Here is a 19,504-nt window from a genome sequence, read left to right on the forward strand (position 1 = left end):
CTAATTAAGCGAACTATTTAAGTAACGTCTACTTCTAACAGTGACACTCTTGAAACAAAGTAGTTGTAAATGGTTACAAAGTTGTTAACGACCAGTACAAAGTGACATGATCTGCTCTTTTATTCTTTGCTAACTAGCTAACTACAATGACACCGCAGCTTGCTACTGTACACCAACTGTCAATTTGTTACCGTTTGTGTGATGTGTAACATTACTACCCAGCCTGGCTAGCTAGCTAACGTTATGTAAACATTGAGCAACCCATTTAGTCCAGGAAAGTTAGCCAAATAGTGTCTAATTTTGAGAATATGTGGTTGATATTGCAGCGGCAAAACCTTTCGTATTTTCCTCATAGTTACCAGAAGGGACATCACCCATGCCAAAGATTGGAGCATTCTAAGTGCATGCTCTGTCTAGCATTGGCATTGCTTCAAGCTCGACTGTGTCGGTCAGGTAAGATGGCATGACTTCGAACTAATAATAGCCAATTTTTTTAACTTGTATGCAGTGGTAACCTACACAAAAGTGTCATATTATTTTACAGTGGGGTTGACTTTCTAAAAGAAGATCCTGATATATTCCTTATGAATACTTTGTCACTCATGAATGTTGTCTTATGTCTAAAAATATGTAGTTACACACCTTCAAATTAGTTGTTCTATGATTCTGTTTCATATATTTTTTATTGTAGAACAAATAAATAATTTTGCACTTCAACCTTTGTCTGTAACATCAGTTGTTTTAGAGTGGGTTAGAGTTAGCGAACACATACACAAAAATAAACAAACAAAACAGTTCAAAATACATGGACTGAATTCTCTAGGTCAGTCTTCCAGGAGTGATTCCTTTATACTGGCCATAAGGGTCAGGGAAAGTGTCTCTGATGTGCCACACGCAACAGCTTGGAATAACATTTCTGTGGCCCTGCCGAAGTGTGCCATGCTGCGAACAGATTAACTGCCAGTAGGCAGCATGCCTTTACTCTGCATGGTCTTCTCCCTGTTCCTCGCTGTCATCCAGGGCTAACAGATAATTCCTATAAAGCCTGATATTCCTCAGATTTCCAGGCTCCAGGCAGTAAGTGTATATGTGCGGCGTTGTACTGATACAGGTATTTAGCTCCCCACCACAGCACTTCTTCTCAATGTCAGTTGGCATTTCACGACACCTGCCACAGGTGCACCAAAAAGGGCCTCCCCCGCACCTCCACCACCTCCCTGGTTGACCTGGATGAGATGGACCACATCAAAAAGTGCTCCTGGTGTCCTCTTCAGCTTCATCATCAAGACACCATGTTTCTCTCTCTCCGGTAGCTGTTCAAGATACACCTACAGTTAATGAGTAAAAAAAAAAAAAGCTATATTTCCTGGTTGACATGAGTACCAGAGTTGACAATCTGGTCTAGATTTGGTTTAGACTAATCAGACATCGTGTAATGTGGCTTACAAACCTCCACCTGTGCACGTCTATCTTGACGACGATGATCAACTCTCTCCCTGTCAGCCAGGGATATTTCCCAGATTCTGCCTCTGCCCCTTCGACCTCTCCCCCTGTTCACTCCCCTGGCCCTGTTTGATCCTCTTGTCCTGCTCTCTACATGGGCCCTGCTCTCTACATGGGCCCCTGTCTCTACAGTGGCCCTTAGTAATCCTCCACGGACCCCTGGACCTCCGCCCCTGACTCTCCCTTTTTTGTGTAGGCCAATGTGTGCCATGTTCAGGTAGCAGATTATCCTTAAAGCAATCATCCAATAATCAGGATCATCTTTATCCGCCAAGTACATTTACCTGTACCAGAAATGTGTCCTGGTGAAATGGTGCTGCCAGCAATTGACAGAAAATATACTCTATGTAAGAATAGCAATTAGTAGATGGTAATATTATTTGCTGTAGATATTTCATAGACCTAGCTATGCTGACAGCTAGCTAGCTAACTTAGCTACAACTATTGATCAATTCATATGGTCATTAGAGGGGGGGATGGGAAAAAGCTCTGGTACATGTATTTCCAATGCTGTGGCATCAAAGCACTGAATAAGTAAAATTAAGACTTAATATCTCTTATTTGAAAGATATAAACCAAAATCTAAAATGCATTATTATATTTTGCACTTACTGAGTCTGGCTTTAACAGTACAATTCTGAACCTAGACTGTAGCTACGTAGCTAGCTAGCTAATTTTGTTTCATATTTAATATTTAGATTTTTTTCTCCAATCTGTAAAGGTAGCTAGTCACACTGATGTAATTTTGGCTCTTCTACAGCCTAAACATCGATGCAAGCAAAAGATGCCCATGCAGAGTCCAGAGGAAAAGACACCTGAAGAGGGCCAGGATGCTTGTATGTACAGTACCAGTCAAAAGTTTGGACACCTACTCATTCCTGAGTTTTTCTTTATTTTTATAATTTTCTAAATTGTAGAATAATAGTGAAGACATCAAAACTATGAAATAACACAGATGGAATCATGTACTAATCAGCTTTGCACACTCTTGGCATTCTCTCAACCAGCTTCATGAGGTAGTCACCTGGAATGCATTTCAATTAACAGGTGTGTCTTCTTAAAAGGTAATTTGTGGAATTTCTTTCCTTCTTAATGCGTTTGAGCCAATCAGTTGTGTTGTGACAAGGTAGGGGTGGTATACAAAAGATAGCCCTATTTGGTAAAAGACCAAGTCCATATTATGGCAAGAACAGCTCAAATAAGCAAAGAAAAACGACAGTCCATCAATACTTTAAGACATGAAGGTCAGTCAATATGGAACATTTCAAGAACTTTGAAAGTTTCTTCAAGTGCAGTCGCAAAAACCATCAAGCGCTATGATGAAACTGGCTCTCATGAGGACCGCCACAGGAAAGGAAGACCCAGAGTTACCTCTGCTGCAGAGGATAAGTTCATTAGAGTTAACTGCACCTCAGATTGCAGCCCAAATAAATGCTTCACAGAGTTCAAGTAACAGACAAATCTCAACATCAACTGTTCAGAGGAGACTGCGTGAATCAGGCCTTCATGGTCAAATTGCTGCAAAGAAACCACTACTAAAGGACACCAATAAGAATAAGAAAATTGCTTGGGCCAAGAAACACAAGCAATGGACATTAGACCGGTGGAAATCTGTCCTTTGGTCTGATGAGTCCAAATTTGAGATTTTTGGTTCCAACCGCAGTGTCTTTGTAAGACGCAGAGTAGGTGAACGGATGATCTCTGCATGTGTGGTTCCCACCGTGAAGCGTGGAGGAGGAGGTGTGATGGTGTGGGGGTGCTTTGCTGGGGACACTGTCAGAGATTTATTTAGAATTCAAGGCAGATTTAACCATCATGGCTACCACAGCATTCTGCAGCGATACGCCATCCCATCTGGTTTGCGCCTAGTGGGACTATCATTTGTGTGCAAAGCTGTCATCAAGGCAAAGGGTAGCTACTTTTAAGAATCTAAAATCTAAAATATATTTTGATTTGTTTAACACTTATTTGGTTACTACATGATTCCATATGTGTAATTTCATAGTTTTAATGTCTTCACTATTATTCTACAATGTAGCAATTTTTTTAAATAAAGAAAAACCCTTGAATGAGTAGGTGAGTCCAAACTTTTGACTGGTACTGTATGCTGTTCTAGTAGCTATCTAGGTTAACCGTTAAATCAGGTTTTTATGAGAAAATTGGATACTGGTGAAGTATTGACATTTTGAATGATCCATTGTGTGCATGTGATGTTTTACAGGTCCCAGCACTCCTGTGAAAGGAAAAGATAGCTCACCTTTACAGAGTACCAGCAGTCTTAGATCTATTGGTGAGATTACTTTTACAATCTTGGAATTGTGTGGGATTTATGCCACTTAAATTTAGGGATAAGGCTGGTTAATTGTAACCACTTGCAAATTCATAGACATGTTGGCTGTCCATAGCTGGGTGGCAGGTAGCCTAGTAGTTAAGAGTGTAGGGCCAGTAACCGAAAGGTTGCTTGTTCGAATCCCCGAGCCTAATTGCTCCTGTAAGTCACATTGGATATGAGCATCTGCCCCGCCCCCAAAAAGAAGATAGTTGTCCATTACTTGTAGTAAAACAACCCTCTACTGTATGTTGTGGCATTGTTTTTGAGAATTCAGTTTAATACCCCATACACTAAAACTATTTGTCTTTTGTTCAAGGTTCGATGTCTAAGGTTGCGCTTTTGGAGGAAAAGATTAAGTGGCAGGAAAGAATGATTAAATAACTGGACAGACGGAATGCCATTTCCTTAGGGAACAGCTGAAGGGGAATGGGGAAGGAAAAAAGCCACCTGGTGAGGGACATTTAACCCCTTGAAAACATCTCTTAACCTCTTAAAAATGTGGCGTAACAAAAAGGTAGCCCCACCATCCACCAGGCATCATATATGAGGTAAGGATTACTTCCTTTCAAGAAAACCTTGCACAATTGTTGTGCTGGTCTTGCCCACTTTGACATTGATTCACTGATACACATTGACATTGATGGTTTGGGTCTTGGTCTCTCAGTGTCTGTTTGTGGTCTGGATTTGGGTCTGGAGAGCTGTTAGGACATGAACCGCTGCCTTAAAGAGTAACTTTAATGAAAGAAAAAAAAGATTAATAGAAAACCAGATGTTATAGTTTAGCTTAGTTATAGTGAAACACGTCAATTCTGGTCTTCATTTTGACAGTTTGTTGCAAAAGTGATATATTTTGGTCTTTTAGTATTAAATTGTTGCAAAAGTGATGTATTTTGGTATTTTTAGCATTAAATCTAGCTCTTTTTGCCCTTAGCGGTTCAACTCTACCATTGAAATAGTGATGTTGAGGCACCTTGAGAAGGCCTCTACGTCAGCTCAAGGGAGGGGTTCGGTATGAAATACACTCCCTTCTAAGTGTTTTGGGTGATACCACCTCAAGGCTTACTATAAAAGCAGGTGACACCTCGCCTTATTTGGCAATGGTCTTGGTAAGTGAAGTGTGCCAATATATTTTGCATGATGCTTCCTTGCCTAGACTACTGACTTTACACAAAATTCAAAAGACACATTTCCGCATATGACCAAATTCAAAGTTTCGTCTTATCGTTTCATACACATCTATGTGCTTTAACAAGAGAAAAAACAAACATGTAGGCTATGAGGATTATATGTTTATATTCTTAGCAACATCCATTGCAACAAGAAAAAGATAACAATGGTGGTCAAGTCAACTAGTCATATTTTGTCTAGTTTGACTGATTGGTGGCGCAGTCCACTAAGACAATTGGCTCATAGTTCACGGGAGCCAGATGTGTATAGCCATAATGGACATTTTGGTGACCTTATTTGACTTTCTCTACTGCTTTTGAGACACGGTTCGATCCCACCTTGGGGCACTACTTGTTGAGTAATTAAAACACTAAACAATCACAATACAGTAACTATTGGTCACGCTTATGTATTATTATTCTAATATGTATTCATTATAGAATTGTGTCAGTTATTAATGATAAACCCTTCAACTGTACTCTTCCTCTTCTCTCTCCCCATTTCTCCATGTTTCAGCTCCAGTAGACAACCTGCACACACTCCCAGAGGGTTGCAGGTCTGCCGACTTCCTTTTGGTCACACATTTTATTCTGAGAAATATCCATTAAACCAAAGACATTGCTTTAACTGTGACTGTATTTTCCTCAAATAAAATGGAGCATACATAAAATAAACAATGTATTTACATTGGGTATAACGTGTGTGAGAGGTAGGCATGTTTTTCAACTCAGAGAAAAGCACACAGAATTTCCTCAAACTGCAAATTAAGCAATACTCTTTTACAATATTATCAATCACACTTTGATTGGATAGATAATTAGAGTAATTATGTAGATATTGATAATGGATATGCAGGCGTAGATATCTCCAATCCTAAAATAAAATGGAGCATACATAAAATAAACAAGTAATTACAATGTATTTACATTGGGGATAATGTGTGTGACAAGAGAGAGTGAGTGTGTGTGCATGTTGTTTTATTTGTCCTTGTCAGCCACCCATCTCTGCTTGTCAGTCTTGATAGGCCCAGTGTATGCACCTCTGGGTGAGGCAGTGGTGGAGTGCATGGCAGATCTGAAAGAGAGATGCACAAAGTATACAGTTCAACAACATGTTGGTGTGAGTGAGTGTACAGTTGAAGTCGGAAGTTTACATACACCTTAGCCAAATACATTTAAACTCAGTTTTTCACAATTCCTGACATTTAATCCTAGTACAAATTCCCTGGCATAGGTCAGTTAGGATCACCACTTTATTTTAAGAATGTGAAATGTCAGAATAATAGTAGAGAGAATGATTTATTTCAGCTTTTATTTCTTTCATCACATTCCCATTGGGTCAGAAGTTTGCATACACTCAATTAGTATTTGGTAGCATTGCCTTTAAATTGTTTAACTTGGGTCAAACGGGTTTCGGGTGGCCTTCCACAAGCTTCCCACAATAAGTTGGGTGAATTTTGGCCCATTCCTCCTGACAGAGCTGGTGTAACTGAGTCAGGTTTGTAGGCCTCCTTGCTCGCACAGTATGCATGTGTGTATACAGTGTGAGAAAAAAGTATTTTTTTTGTTCCACTCCTCTTTGCAGATCTTCTCCAAGTCATTAAGGTTTCGAGGCTGACGTTTGGCAACTCGAACCTTCAGCCCCCTCCACAGATTTTCTATGGGGTTAAGGTCTGGAGACTGGCTAGGCCACTCCAGGACCTTAATGTGCTTCTTCTTGAGCCACTCCTTTGTTGCCTTGGCCGTGTGTTTTGGGTCATTGTCATGCTGGAATACCCATCCACGACCCATTTTCAATGCCCTGGCTGAGGGAAGGAGGTTCTCACCCAAGATTTGACGGTACATGGCCCCGTCCATCGTCCCTTTGATACGGTGAAGTTGTCCTGTCCCCTTAGCAGAAAAACACCCCCAAAGCATAATGTTTCCACCTCCATGTTTGACGGTGGGGATGGTGTTCTTGGGGTCATAGGCAGCATTCCTCCTCCTGCCAAAGAGCTCGATTTTGGTCTCATCTGACCACAACACTTTCACCCAGTTCTCCTCTGAATCATTCAGATGTTCATTTGCAAACTTCAGACGGCCCTGTATATGTACTTTCTTGAGCAGGGGGACCTTGCGGGCGCTGCAGGATTTCAGTCCTTCACAGCGTAGTGTGTTACCAATTGTTTTCTTGGTGACTATGGTCCCAGCTGCCTTGAGATCATTGACAAGATCCTCCTGTGTAGTTCTGGGCTGATTCCTCACCGTTCTCATGATCATTGCAACTCCACGAGGAGAGATCTTGCATGGAGCCCCAGGCCGAGGGAGATTGACAGGTCTTTTGTGTTTCTTCCATTTGCGAATAATCGCACCAACTGTTGTCACCTTCTCACCAAGCTGCTTGGCGATGGTCTTGTAGCCCATTCCAGCCTTGTGTAGGTCTACAATCTTGTCCCTGACATCCTTGGAGAGCTCTTTGGTCTTGGCCATGGTGGAGAGTTTGGAATCTGATTGATTGATTGCTTCTGTGGACAGGTGTCTTTTATACAGGTAACAAACTGAGATTAGGAGCACTCCCTTTAAGAGTGTGCTCCTAATCTCAGCTCGTTACCTGTATAAAAGACACCTGGGAGCCAGACATTTTTCTGATTGAGAGGGGGTCAAATACTTATTCACCTCATTAAAATGCAAATCAGATTTTTTTGTTGTTATTCTGTCTCGCCCTGTTCAAATAAACCTACCATACAAATTATAGACTGATCATTTCTTTGTCAGTGGGCAGACGTACAAAATCAGCAGGGGATCAAATACTTTTTTCCCTCACTGTACATATGGTGGGTGTTCTGCAGTGTCATTTAAACATTTTGCTGTACGTTGATGTCTAGAAGATTAGGCTATAAGAAATTGGGACTTGTGTAAGCCCCACAGCTATACTCAAGTATGTGGGCATACTGCAGTGATGTCTAAAATGCTTTGAATTAATCAGCAACTTGGAGAGTGCTGTCCGTTTCAGCACCATAGACAGTAGGCTACTTGGCTGTTTACTCTGTCTGCTTTGCTGCCACGTTGTGTTTGACACTTTTTTTCTCAATGTTTGTCACGAATTCTGCCGAGACTGCTCCTCCTCCTTGCTCGGGCAGGCTTCGGCGTTCGTCGTCCCCGGAGTACTAGCTGCCACCGTTGAATGTTTCGATGTTCGTTTGGTTGGGTCTGTCTGTTACACCTGTGTCCGTTTGGGTCTGATTATGTGCCCTATAAGTTTCCTATGTTGTTTTCGTTAGTTTGTGTGTTATTTTCCGCCTGTCCGTTGGTGTCACCTGTGCAGTACTCTGGACTTTGTTTATTGTGATGCACTGTGTTGCGTTGTCGCTCGCCTCCTTGTTTTGAGGTCCTTTATTTTGTATTGTTTATACAGTTAGTAAAGTCTTGTTTGACTCAGCCTATGCGTCCTGCGTCTGACTCCTCAACCGCATCCACATCAACACTGACAATGTTTTCCGGTACCTCAGCTATGTGTTCCGGGACCTCCCGATTGACAAATTAAGCACTGATCAGGGCTATCCAGCAGGTCTTCTATGTGGAGGCAGTGCAAATAGCGGAAGGAGCAAGTGGAGATGAGAGAGATGCCCCACAGCCTGCAGTGAATGTAATTTATCAGAGGGCTTCTGAGATACTAACAGTGAAGAAGGTAGACTTTGTTGTGTTTGTTGTGCAAGTGATACATTGCTCTAGACAAACTAATAAAACATAGAAGAAACTAGAAATCATTGTGAAGGTGTCAGAAATCATTGTGAAGATCCAAAAATGATACAGAAATACTAAATGAAGAGGTTCCCCCCTCTCAGGCTCCTGAGCCTGTGTAGGGATCTGAGAAGACATTTGAATCCGATTGAAGGAGTACATTTGTTGTTTTTGTTCACCCTTCCCCAATTATTGCTGCATTAAAGTTCTATCAGTTTTCACCCATCCCAGTAGGTGATTGCATGCATCTCTAACGTTGGTTGCGGACCGCCATAATACCATAGAAGGAGAAACATTTGAAGTAACCATTGAGTAGTAACTTTAGGACATTGTCAGAGATTGGATTATTGTACCAATGTTGAATATCCAAACTGAAATAGCTAACTAGCTATTATGTTAAGGTAAGAATTATTTAAGGTACAAAGTTGTTGCTTTGTTGGTCACTGGGCAGTGATGTTGTATTGCCAATATTAGCGGACACGTTAACTAGCAAATTAGCTAACATTAGGTCACAGACAACTAGCTAGCTAGCCAAGTTATCTAGCTAGCTTGGCCCTGTTTCCCAAAAGCATGGCTAAGGCTAAGTTCATCGTTAGAACCTACGTAGGAGTCTCCGAGCTGTTTCTCAAAACCATCGTTACGAAAGTTGCTCTTGAAAACACTCGTTACTTAACGACTTTCTCAGACCAATACTACTAGAACAGCTTAGTCAGTTGTTAATGCTTTTTTGCACTTCATTCACAGAAGATTTTCACTAAACAAAAAATCAAGATGCTTTTCAGTCTTTCCATTAACTTGTCTAGTGATTTGTTTGTCAACATTTAGAAAGTTGGCATAGAAAATAGATGCAACAGGTGCTAGGGTGCGTTTCCATTGAACTGTCTTGTGTTGATAAAAACTGCTGGACGTAATGATGTCCAAAACAAATATATACAGTGTCGAATAAAACTGTACTGGTTGAAGTGTTCCCACAATTCCCATTTAGGCAAATTGCACATTAATAAATTGGTGACAGCCTGTATGCCCTCCCACCTATCTGTTTCATGTCTCAGGTAGCGAAGTGTCGTGTCCCGTCGGATGTTGGTGGTTATTGCTGTCAACAAAGAGTCCGCTTAGGCTGCACCTTGATTAGAAGTTTTTATTCGTATCACAAGTTTACAGCATAAGTTACAGACCCGCGGTGTCTGGAGAAAACCGTCCCAAATTAATCTGAATGCTTCTGCCGCTTCTTTGTCTAGCCCATACTTATAAACAATGGCAAAAATGGGTTGCTCCCTCTTTCGTCCAATCACCGGTCTCCCCTGGGGCGTCACCCTACAAACGGCTACATTTAAACTAAGATAAACAGTTTTTCTTTGTCCCTCAAGACTAGTCATAATCTTCATACACGACATATCCCCCCTTCGAGACTAACTAAAAGTCTCGAAAACAAACAGAATAGGATTATGACCAGTAACAATTTATCTTATTGAGTATCTTTAACATTAAACCAAAAACATTCTCCTCTAGAGTGTAATATACCTTTCTATGAAATATGAATAACTGTTTATGAAGTGTGAATACATTACTATGAAATATTAACAAATCTTTATGGAGTGTGAGAGCGAAAAAACTGTCCGGCAACCTTCGTTCCAAATCCATCCATCAATCAAGACAGTAAAATTCTCTCACGGTCCCTCTGCCCCAGGCAACCACCTAGGTACTCCCGATAAACTCAAAAACAATGTAAATGCATTTGAAACTATGATGCAATTAAATACACATGTAAGCCCCTGCAAACAAAATCCTATCCAAAAAATGTCCACTCTAAGGCTGGTCAACCCATTGGACCCTACAGTGGACCTCTCCCTGCCTAGACTCCCTGTCCCTAAGCATCAACGAAATAAACAAAAACATCTAAGATCCCCATATGTATCCAACAACATCAAATATCATTCTACAAAAATTTATACCTAAGAATATGACACAAATTATGTATTACACATGCAAATATGTCTATATTTCATTGCAGACACTGGAATGTAGTCCACTACACTTCATCTCCCCGTAGTCTCGACTTCCAATGGATTGTTAATGATGGAATCGGAATCTTTCCACACCCTCCTTGTTTCATCTCCTCCAGTCATTGTCCTTTCATATTGTCCCTTCATATTGTCCTTGTTTGAGTATTTCAATCCTGGAGACAACACTCAGATGCCGTTGTTGACTGTTCCTGATCTGGATGAAGAGGGACAAGTGGAACTGGATGGATAAATGTCTCCAGGCATCACTACTCCAACCTATCTCAATATCATAGCTTTCTCAAAGGTCAGTAACAAATTACAAACATCACACACAGTGTTATCAAAGCTGCTATTAAAATGTAATCCATCACTGCTCCTACTGGTCTAACTGATCCTGCAACCAAGTCTTCGCTGACCATATAAAGACATGAACAAAATTTACCAGTGATTCGAATTTCCGTGCATCTTAATGAACCGACTAAAAACAAAGGCTGAATGTACTGCCTATATTTTGAGGGAAACGCTTTGTCTATTATTTAATTTGACTAGGGCAGGGCAGCACATACAAAATGCATTTAGTCCAATAAAAATACATGATATTATTAGGGTGATAAATAAAAGGCAGTTGCTCCATGACACATATATTTTGAGGGAAACGCACTGTCTATTATTTAAATTGATCAGGGCAGGGTAGGGCAGCACATACAAACTGCATTTAGTCCAATAAAATTACATGATATTATTAGGGTGATATATAAAAGGCAGTTGCTCCATGACACAAGAGTACTCTCCAGTGGAACAAAAAGCTTACAGCACCTGGTATTCCCAGGCGGTCTCCCATCCAAGTACTAACCAGGCCCAATCCTGCTTAGCTTCCGAGATCAGACGAGTTCAGGCATATTCAGGATGGTATGGCCGTAAGCACTAGAACAACTCTTGGTACACTATATAAAGACATGAACAAAATTTACCAGTGATTCGAATTTCCGTGCAACTTAATGAACCGACTAAAAACAAAGGCTGAATGTACTGCCTATATTTTGAGGGAAACGCTTTGTCTATTATTTAATTTGACCAGGGCAGGGCAGCACATACAAACTGCATTTATTCCAATAAAAATACAGGATATTATTAGGGTGATAAATAAAAGGCAGTTGCTCCATGATATATGTATTTTGAGGGAAACGCACTTACTATTATTTAATTTGATCAGGGCAGGGCAGGGCAGCACATACAAACTGCATTTAGTCCAATAAAATACATGATATTATTAGGGTGATAAATATAAGGTAGTTGCTCCATGACACAAGAGCACTCTCTAGTGGAACAAAAAGCTTACAGCACCTGGTATTCCCAGGCGGTCTCCCATCCAAGTACTAACCAGGCCCGATCCTGCTTAGCTTCCGAGATCGGACGAGATCAGGCATATTCAGGATGGTATGGCCGTAAGCGCAGGAACAACTCTTGGTACACTATATAAAGAAATGAACAAAATGTATCAGTGATTCGTATTTCCAAGCAACTTAATGAACAGACTAAAAACAAAGGCTGAATGTACTGCTTATATTTTCAGGGAAACGCACTGTCTATTATTTAATTTGATCAGGTTAGGACAGCACATACAAACTGCATTTAGTCCAATAGAAATACAGGATATTATTAGGGTGATAAATAAAAGGCAGTTGCTCCATGACACAAGAGCACTCTCTAGTGGAATAAAAAGCATACAGCACATGGTTTTCCCAGGCAGTCTCCCATCCAAGTACTAACCAGGCCCAATGCTGCTTAGCTTCCGAGATCAGGTGTATTCAGGCTGGTATGGCCGTAAGCGAGTGAACAGCTCTTGGTACACTATATAAAGACATGAACAAAATTTACCAGTGATTCATATTTCCGTGCAACTTAATGAACCGACTAAAAACAAAGGCTGAATGTACTGCCTATATTTTGAGGGAAATGCTTTGTCTATTATTTAATTTGACCAGGGCAGCACATACAAACTGCATTTAGTCCAATAAAAATACATGATATTATTAGGGTGATAAATGAAAGGCAGTTGCTCCATGACACATATATTTGGAGGGAAACGCACTGTCTCTTATTTAAATTGATCAGGGCAGGGCAGCACATACAAACTGCATTTAGTCCAATAAAAATACATGATATTATTAGGGTGATAAATAAAAGGCAATTGCTCCATGACACATATATTTTGAGGGAAACGCACTGTCTATTATTTAAATTGATCAGGGCAGGGCAGGGCAGCACATACAAACTGCATTTAGTCCAATAAAAATACATGATATTATTAGGGTGATGAATAAAAGGCAGTTGCTCCATGACACAAGAGCACTCTCTAGTGGAACAAAAAGCTTACAGCACCTGGTATTCCCAGGCGGTCTCCAATCCAAGTACTAACCAGGCCCGATCCTACTTAGCTTCCGAGATCGGACGAGATCAGGCATATTCAGGATGGTATGGCCGTAAGCGCAGTAACAACTCTTGGTACACTATATAAAGAAATGAACAAAATGTATCAGCGATTCGTATTTCCATGCAACTTAATGAACAGACTAAAAACAAAGGCTGAATGTACTGCCTATATTTTCAGGGAAACGCACTGACTATTATTTATTTTGATCAGGTTAGGACAGCACATACAAACTGCATTTAGTCCAATAAAAATACAGGATAGTATTAGGGTGATAAATAAAAGGCAGTTGCTCCAAGACACATATATTTTGAGGGAAACGCACTGTCTATCATTTAATTTGATCAGGGCAGGGCAGGGCAGCACATACAAACTGCATTTAGTCCAATAAAAATACATGATATTATTAGGGTGATAAATAAAAGGCAGTTGCTCCATGACACATACTTTTGAGGGAAACGCACTGTCTATTATTTAATTTGATCAGGGCAGGGCAGGGCAGCACATACAAACTGCATTTAGTCCAATAAAAATACATGATATTATTAGGGTGATAAATAAAAGGCAGTTGCTCCATGACACAAGAGCACTCTCTAGTGAAACAAAAAGCCTACAGCACATGGTATTCCCAGGCGGTCTCCCATCCAAGTACTAACCAGGCCCAATCCTGCTTAGCTTCCGAGATGAGACAAGATCGGGTGTATTTTTTTTTTTTTTTTTTTTTATTGTAAAATATTCATCAAATACACTTATATTATACCATGTACAGTGTTATATACAAAAAACCATACACTAGAAACTATTCTACCATAGGCAGGCGAACAATTCACCCCCTATCAAATCAAAGAACCCAAAGAAATAAAAACAAAAACCTAGTATACAAAAACCAGACATGACTAAGACATATCAAATTCCACATATTAAATAGGCAGATTTAAAAGCATCTCCCTGTCAAATAAAAATAAACATAGAAAATATCAAAATATTCCTTTCAAAAATTATAAGTGATTCCTCCACCATCCACCCTTGCAATTAACCCACTCCCCTCTACAAAAGTTCATCAAAATCTTCCAATCCATAACTATAAAACATATCGATGTGCTTCTTAAACAAAGCTACAAAAATACCCCACACCCTTACCCTCCTCCCTTCAAAATAAGCATAATTCCTCCCACAAAAAATAGCATACCTAACAAAACTCAATACAATATTCAACAACCTCACATTAACCCCTTTACATTCATCTCCCACTCCAAATAAAACCAATTCCTCCCACGCATTCTTTTCCAACAAACCACTCCCCCAGTTTTTACATATTATTTCCTTTACTTTACAAAACATATCTTTTAAATCCTCGCATTCTACAAATAAGTGTAATAAATTTTCTGGTGCCTTACCACATATATCACATTCTCTTTTTATTTCTTTATTTATTTGATGCAGCACTACTTTTGTGTATATCCGATTATGTCTTATTTTAAAATCGTTATTTTCACATTCCAATTTATTCCCATGTAAGTATAAGTTTTTCCATAATACTTTTCGATCCATCTTCGGAAACAGTTCTACCCACCTCTTCTCAGCAGCAGGCCTGTCAGTAACCAGTAATTGTTTATAAAAAACATTTGTTCTGACACTAGCCAATGTTTTCCATTTATCCCCATTGTCAATATATAAATTCGGTAATACATATAAATCTTCCCAAATTCCATCTCCATTAATGACAGAAACCCATTCTGCTGGAATGCTACTTTTCACCCGTTCAAATCCATTCAATATAGTACCTTTCCAAACTGTATCATCCACATCCTTCACATTGTCATAAATGGCCTGGCCTCTTAGAAACCCAGGAATAACTTCATATACAAAGTCTTTAATAAGTCTCAGTCCAGCCCTCATAAAAGGGGATTATACAACACTTCATCATTGAACATAATTTTGGGATTTAAAAACACAGGTTGATTCAGTATTATATCCTTATGTTCACACACATATTTTACACGAGGAAGAAATTCTCCCCATGCACGTAACACTTCCTGATAAAACAGAGGAACTTGTTCATACATAGGCTTTTTCCATATCATTAATAACCCACTCTCTTCACATCCTCCATTATTATACAAATAATTCCTAAAGAACCTCTTCCACCCATATTCTTCCTCCCCATATAAATACTTCTGTATAATTTTAATTCTTAATGCTTTTCTTTTCACGTCTATGTCCACTAATTTTAGACCCCCATCTTTATATTCTGCAGCAAGTGTAGACCTAGATATTCTAGCCCCTTTGCCATCCCACAAGAAGTTAGAAACAATAGAATTAAGTTCTTTTAAAACCCACTCTGGCATCTGAAGCACATCCATGACATATACACATTTAGATATTAGTAAAGAATTTGTTACCACTACCTTTCCTTTCAATTTTAAATTCCTCCATCTCCAAAATGCCATAGTTTGTTTGATTTTATTCAATACACCTGCCCAAGTCCTATCACATGCCTCCTTTTCATCAATACCCAAAATAACTCCCAACGCTTTAAAATAGCCATTAGCTCTTTTAAAATGATACCTACACCCATTATCATTCACTAGCCCCACATACAAAACCTCAGTCTTTTCTACATTAATCTTAGCACCTGATGCTTTCCCAAAGAGCTCAAAACACTCCATCACTCTATTTACACTTTCCACATCTCTAACAGTAATTGTAGTGTCATCTGCATATTGCTGCACAATGCTGACTCCACCCCCTGGAATAGAAACGCCTCGGATCTGGTGGTCTGCTTTAAGGAGAGCCACCAGAGGCTCAACCGACATACAATATAAGGCCGCAGACAATGGACATCCTTGCCTCACCGACCTCTCCAATGGGAAAGCATCAGTAAGTAACCCGTTACATTTTACTCTACTTACTGCAGCACCGTATAGCAGCTGTATCCAGGCCACCATTCTGCTCCCAAATCCAAAAGTTTTAAGCGTCTGCATTAGAAATGAATGTTCTACTCTATCAAAAGCTTTATTTAAATCAATGCTCAATACTACACCTCCCTCACCCTTCATATGTCTTATGACATCCCTTAAAGTGCAAATAATGTCTGCTATTTCTCTACCAGGAACACTGTAAGCCTGTGTCTCTGAAATAATACTTCCCATTACTTTATTAATTCTGTTAGCCAGCACCTTAGTTAAGATCTTATAATCTACATTTAAAATAGATAATGGCCTAAAATTTTCTAATCTTTTCCTACTTCCCTTGTTTTTATATATTATAGTTATTAAGCCAGTCGCCATCGACTCCGAGACTTCCTGAGATTGCTCCATATATTTGTACACATCTAATAAAACAGGTGCCATTATATCCACAAATGTTTTGTAAAACTCACTTGTCAGCCCATCAGAGCCAGGGCTCTTATTTCTATGAGCAGACAAAATCGCCTCCCGTATCTCTGTGACCGCCAAGTCTGTGTCACACATGAGTCTTTCATCCTCTGATATTCTGGCATCTACATAGCTCAACACCTCTTCTATACATCCTTGATCATTGCATTCTTTTTTAAAAAGATTACTATAAAAACATTCTATTGTATCTAAAATCCCCACCAGATCATTCACTGTCTCCCCCCTCTCATTCTCGATTTCTGTAATATAGTTTCTAGCCTGCTTCTTCTTTTCTAACCCTAAAAAGAAGGATGTACATTTCTCTCCTTCTATGGCATACTGTACTCTACTCCTTACTATTGCCCCCATACATGCACTCTTTTCAAAGTTATGTACCGCAGCCTGAGCTTCCATAAAACCTGCCATATCATAACCCTCCACCGTATCAACTTTTCCCAGCTCAATGTCTAGTCTTTTACTCAAAGCTATCCTCTCCCTCTTTAAAAGAAAATTCCTTCGTCTTGCATATTTAATGCTCAACCCTCTAATCTTCTCTTTTAGACCCTCCCACCACAAACCAATATTAACACTTTTAAAATCACTCAATATTTCTCTATTTATACAATCAGAAATCATATCAATATATTTTCCTTCTTTTAGTAGCTCAGCATTCAAACACCATACACCACCCCCCTCTAGAAGGCACACTAGGACCCAGCAGGAAACCAAGAGAGGCATGATCACTTAATGTATTAAAATCATACCTAATCTTTTGTATATATTGCACTATATTTTCCGCCGCTAAACAATAATCTATGCGGCTTTGCCTGAGAACCTTCAAAACAACCTGCCTCCTTGAAAAAACTCTCTGACCTGGATGCATTCCCCTCCATACATCACTCAGACAATGATCCTTCATTATCCCCAACAATACTCGCCTAGACATGTCAGAGCGCAACAAAGTACTCCTTGACGTGTCCAGTTTTGTCAATCTAACGTTAAAATCCCCAACCAATATACAGTTACCCACACAATGTTGCTCAAGTGCCTTAAAAAATACTTCTCGGTCACTCTCATTATTAGGTGCATAAACATTCAATAAAGTGTATTGCACATTTAGAAATTCAAATTTAACACTCAAAAGTCTACCCTCTTTATCCGCATACACTTGCCTAATATTCTGTACACTATCCCTCTTAATTAATATAGCAACCCCACACGTCCTCTCCCCACCATTATTATAATAAATCAAATCCATCCATCTCTTTCTTACTCCATCCATCATACTGTCAGTCCAGTGTGTCTCTTGGAAGCATAAAATATCAGCCTGTAGTAGACTCACTGTCTGTTCTAACTTTCCCATATTCCTTAGTCCATTAATATTAACAGATACAACACTCACCATAAGTACAATTAATATGTTGATTTTTCCCATCATCAAGACCCAGTCTTTTTCTTCTTCTTCTTGATCTTGCTCTTCCTACTTTCCTTTGCTTCTTCCCTCACCCTTTGGACTTCACCCGCGGACACTTCACTCTCAGAGTCCTTCCTCTTCGCGGATTCCCCCTTCACATCCATACTTTCAGGAATAGTGTCAGGTACAACCCCTCCATTATCTTCATCTCCCTCACCTTCAGATGTTTCCGTTTCCTGCTCACCTCCTCCTCCTTCTCCACCATCAGGCTCCTTTCCATCTGTGCAGTAGTCATCTAGGAATTCGACATCCATGCTCGCCCCAATTCCATCCCCCTCTGTCGCAGTAGATTCACCATCTCCTCCTCCTCCACCATCCTTGTCTCCTTTTTCCCCGTCCTCCATCACGTCCCCCCTCCTCCACTCTCTCTTCTTCCATCTCCTCCTCCTGTTGTTCCATGTCTTCACCATCTGTTGGCCCAGTACACGTACAGCGCATTCTTCTCTCCCCACATCCATTACATGGTCTCTCCTCTCTCTCGACGCACTCTCTTGCATAGTGCCCTTGTGCTCCGCATCTCCGACATAGAAAATCAGGACAGTCCCGTACTCACGTGGCCAGACTGAATACAAATTCGGCACACTTTAACTTGCCTGTCATGTATCACTCGAAAGTACTCAGTCCCCTCCAACGTCTCAAACTTGGTAGAATATGGTAGTGAGCGCACCACGTCTGTAAACCGAACTTTACAGAATCTTGTGCCATCAGCGATCTCTGTTCCTGGCCATAATCTCCTCTTAATCCCAGAAACCGCCTTCACACCCCATCCTTCCAATTTTGCCACGATAGTATCGTCACTAATATACACTGGTAAATTCATAAAGGACACCACCAGCTCATCCGCTGAAATGTCCCTCGCCATTACCGTGCACGATTTGATTTTTAGTCCATCCATTAACCTCTCCTTCCCATGGACATGGGACATCGTAATCTCATACTTCTGATCACCTTTAAATCTGCACCCTATCACCGTTCCACACGCCTCCTTTATCCCTCTCAGCAATTCCATCATCGTTAATTTCTTTTCCCCAGTGATATCCACCGCCACCGTACAAGTCTTATCATAGGACTTTTCCCTCGATGATGGTGCATCAGGAACTTTTCCTCCATGTCCAGTACTCTTTGTCTGTTCCATCGCGTAGGTCGTTGTATCTATTGTTGTCCGTCCGATTAACTAATTATATCTGTATTTTCCCCTCCTTTCCTTCCCCCCCCAGCAAAAGCTGCTAGGGGAGAAACAACTCTTACTAATAAATCAAAACAAAATCAAATTCCACATAAATAACCAAACAAAAAAAGATTTCAAAACGCAGCAACCAATTCCCTCTCCTTCTCCTCCAATACCACCGCACCTGTTTCCACTTCCTCAATTACCGAAAGGGGCGTATTCAGGCTGGTATGGCCGTAAGCGAGAGAACAACTCTTGGTACACTATATAAAGACATGAACAAAATTTACCAGTGATTCGAATTTCCGTGCAACTGAATGAACCGACTAA

The 19,504-nt window shown here is 40.2% G+C and overlaps 1 long non-coding RNA gene, 3 other non-coding genes and 1 pseudogene across 4 annotated transcripts; 1 reads left to right on the forward strand and 4 right to left on the reverse strand.

Moving 5' to 3' along the window:
- Positions 1-377: 377 nt before the first annotated feature.
- Positions 378-4,449, forward strand: LOC121560618. The gene is made up of 4 exons (XR_006658800.1): positions 378-453; positions 2,264-2,339; positions 3,725-3,793; positions 4,152-4,449. It is a non-coding gene; the product is annotated as an uncharacterized LOC121560618 (long non-coding RNA).
- Positions 4,450-11,528: 7,079 nt separating this feature from the next.
- Positions 11,529-11,647, reverse strand: LOC123484981. The gene has a single exon (XR_006658803.1). It is a non-coding gene; the product is annotated as a 5S ribosomal RNA (ribosomal RNA).
- A 409-nt stretch (positions 11,648-12,056) lies between these two features.
- LOC123484980 lies at positions 12,057-12,175 on the reverse strand. The gene has a single exon (XR_006658802.1). It is a non-coding gene; the product is annotated as a 5S ribosomal RNA (ribosomal RNA).
- A 270-nt stretch (positions 12,176-12,445) lies between these two features.
- LOC123484986 lies at positions 12,446-12,554 on the reverse strand (annotated as a pseudogene).
- Positions 12,555-13,094: 540 nt separating this feature from the next.
- Positions 13,095-13,213, reverse strand: LOC121562901. Its single transcript, XR_005999663.2, has one exon. It is a non-coding gene; the product is annotated as a 5S ribosomal RNA (ribosomal RNA).
- Between the last annotated feature and the right edge of the window lie 6,291 nt (positions 13,214-19,504).

The sequence above is a fragment of the Coregonus clupeaformis genome, unplaced genomic scaffold (assembly GCF_020615455.1).
Source record: "Coregonus clupeaformis isolate EN_2021a unplaced genomic scaffold, ASM2061545v1 scaf0523, whole genome shotgun sequence".
NCBI classification, from domain to species: domain Eukaryota; kingdom Metazoa; phylum Chordata; class Actinopteri; order Salmoniformes; family Salmonidae; genus Coregonus; species Coregonus clupeaformis.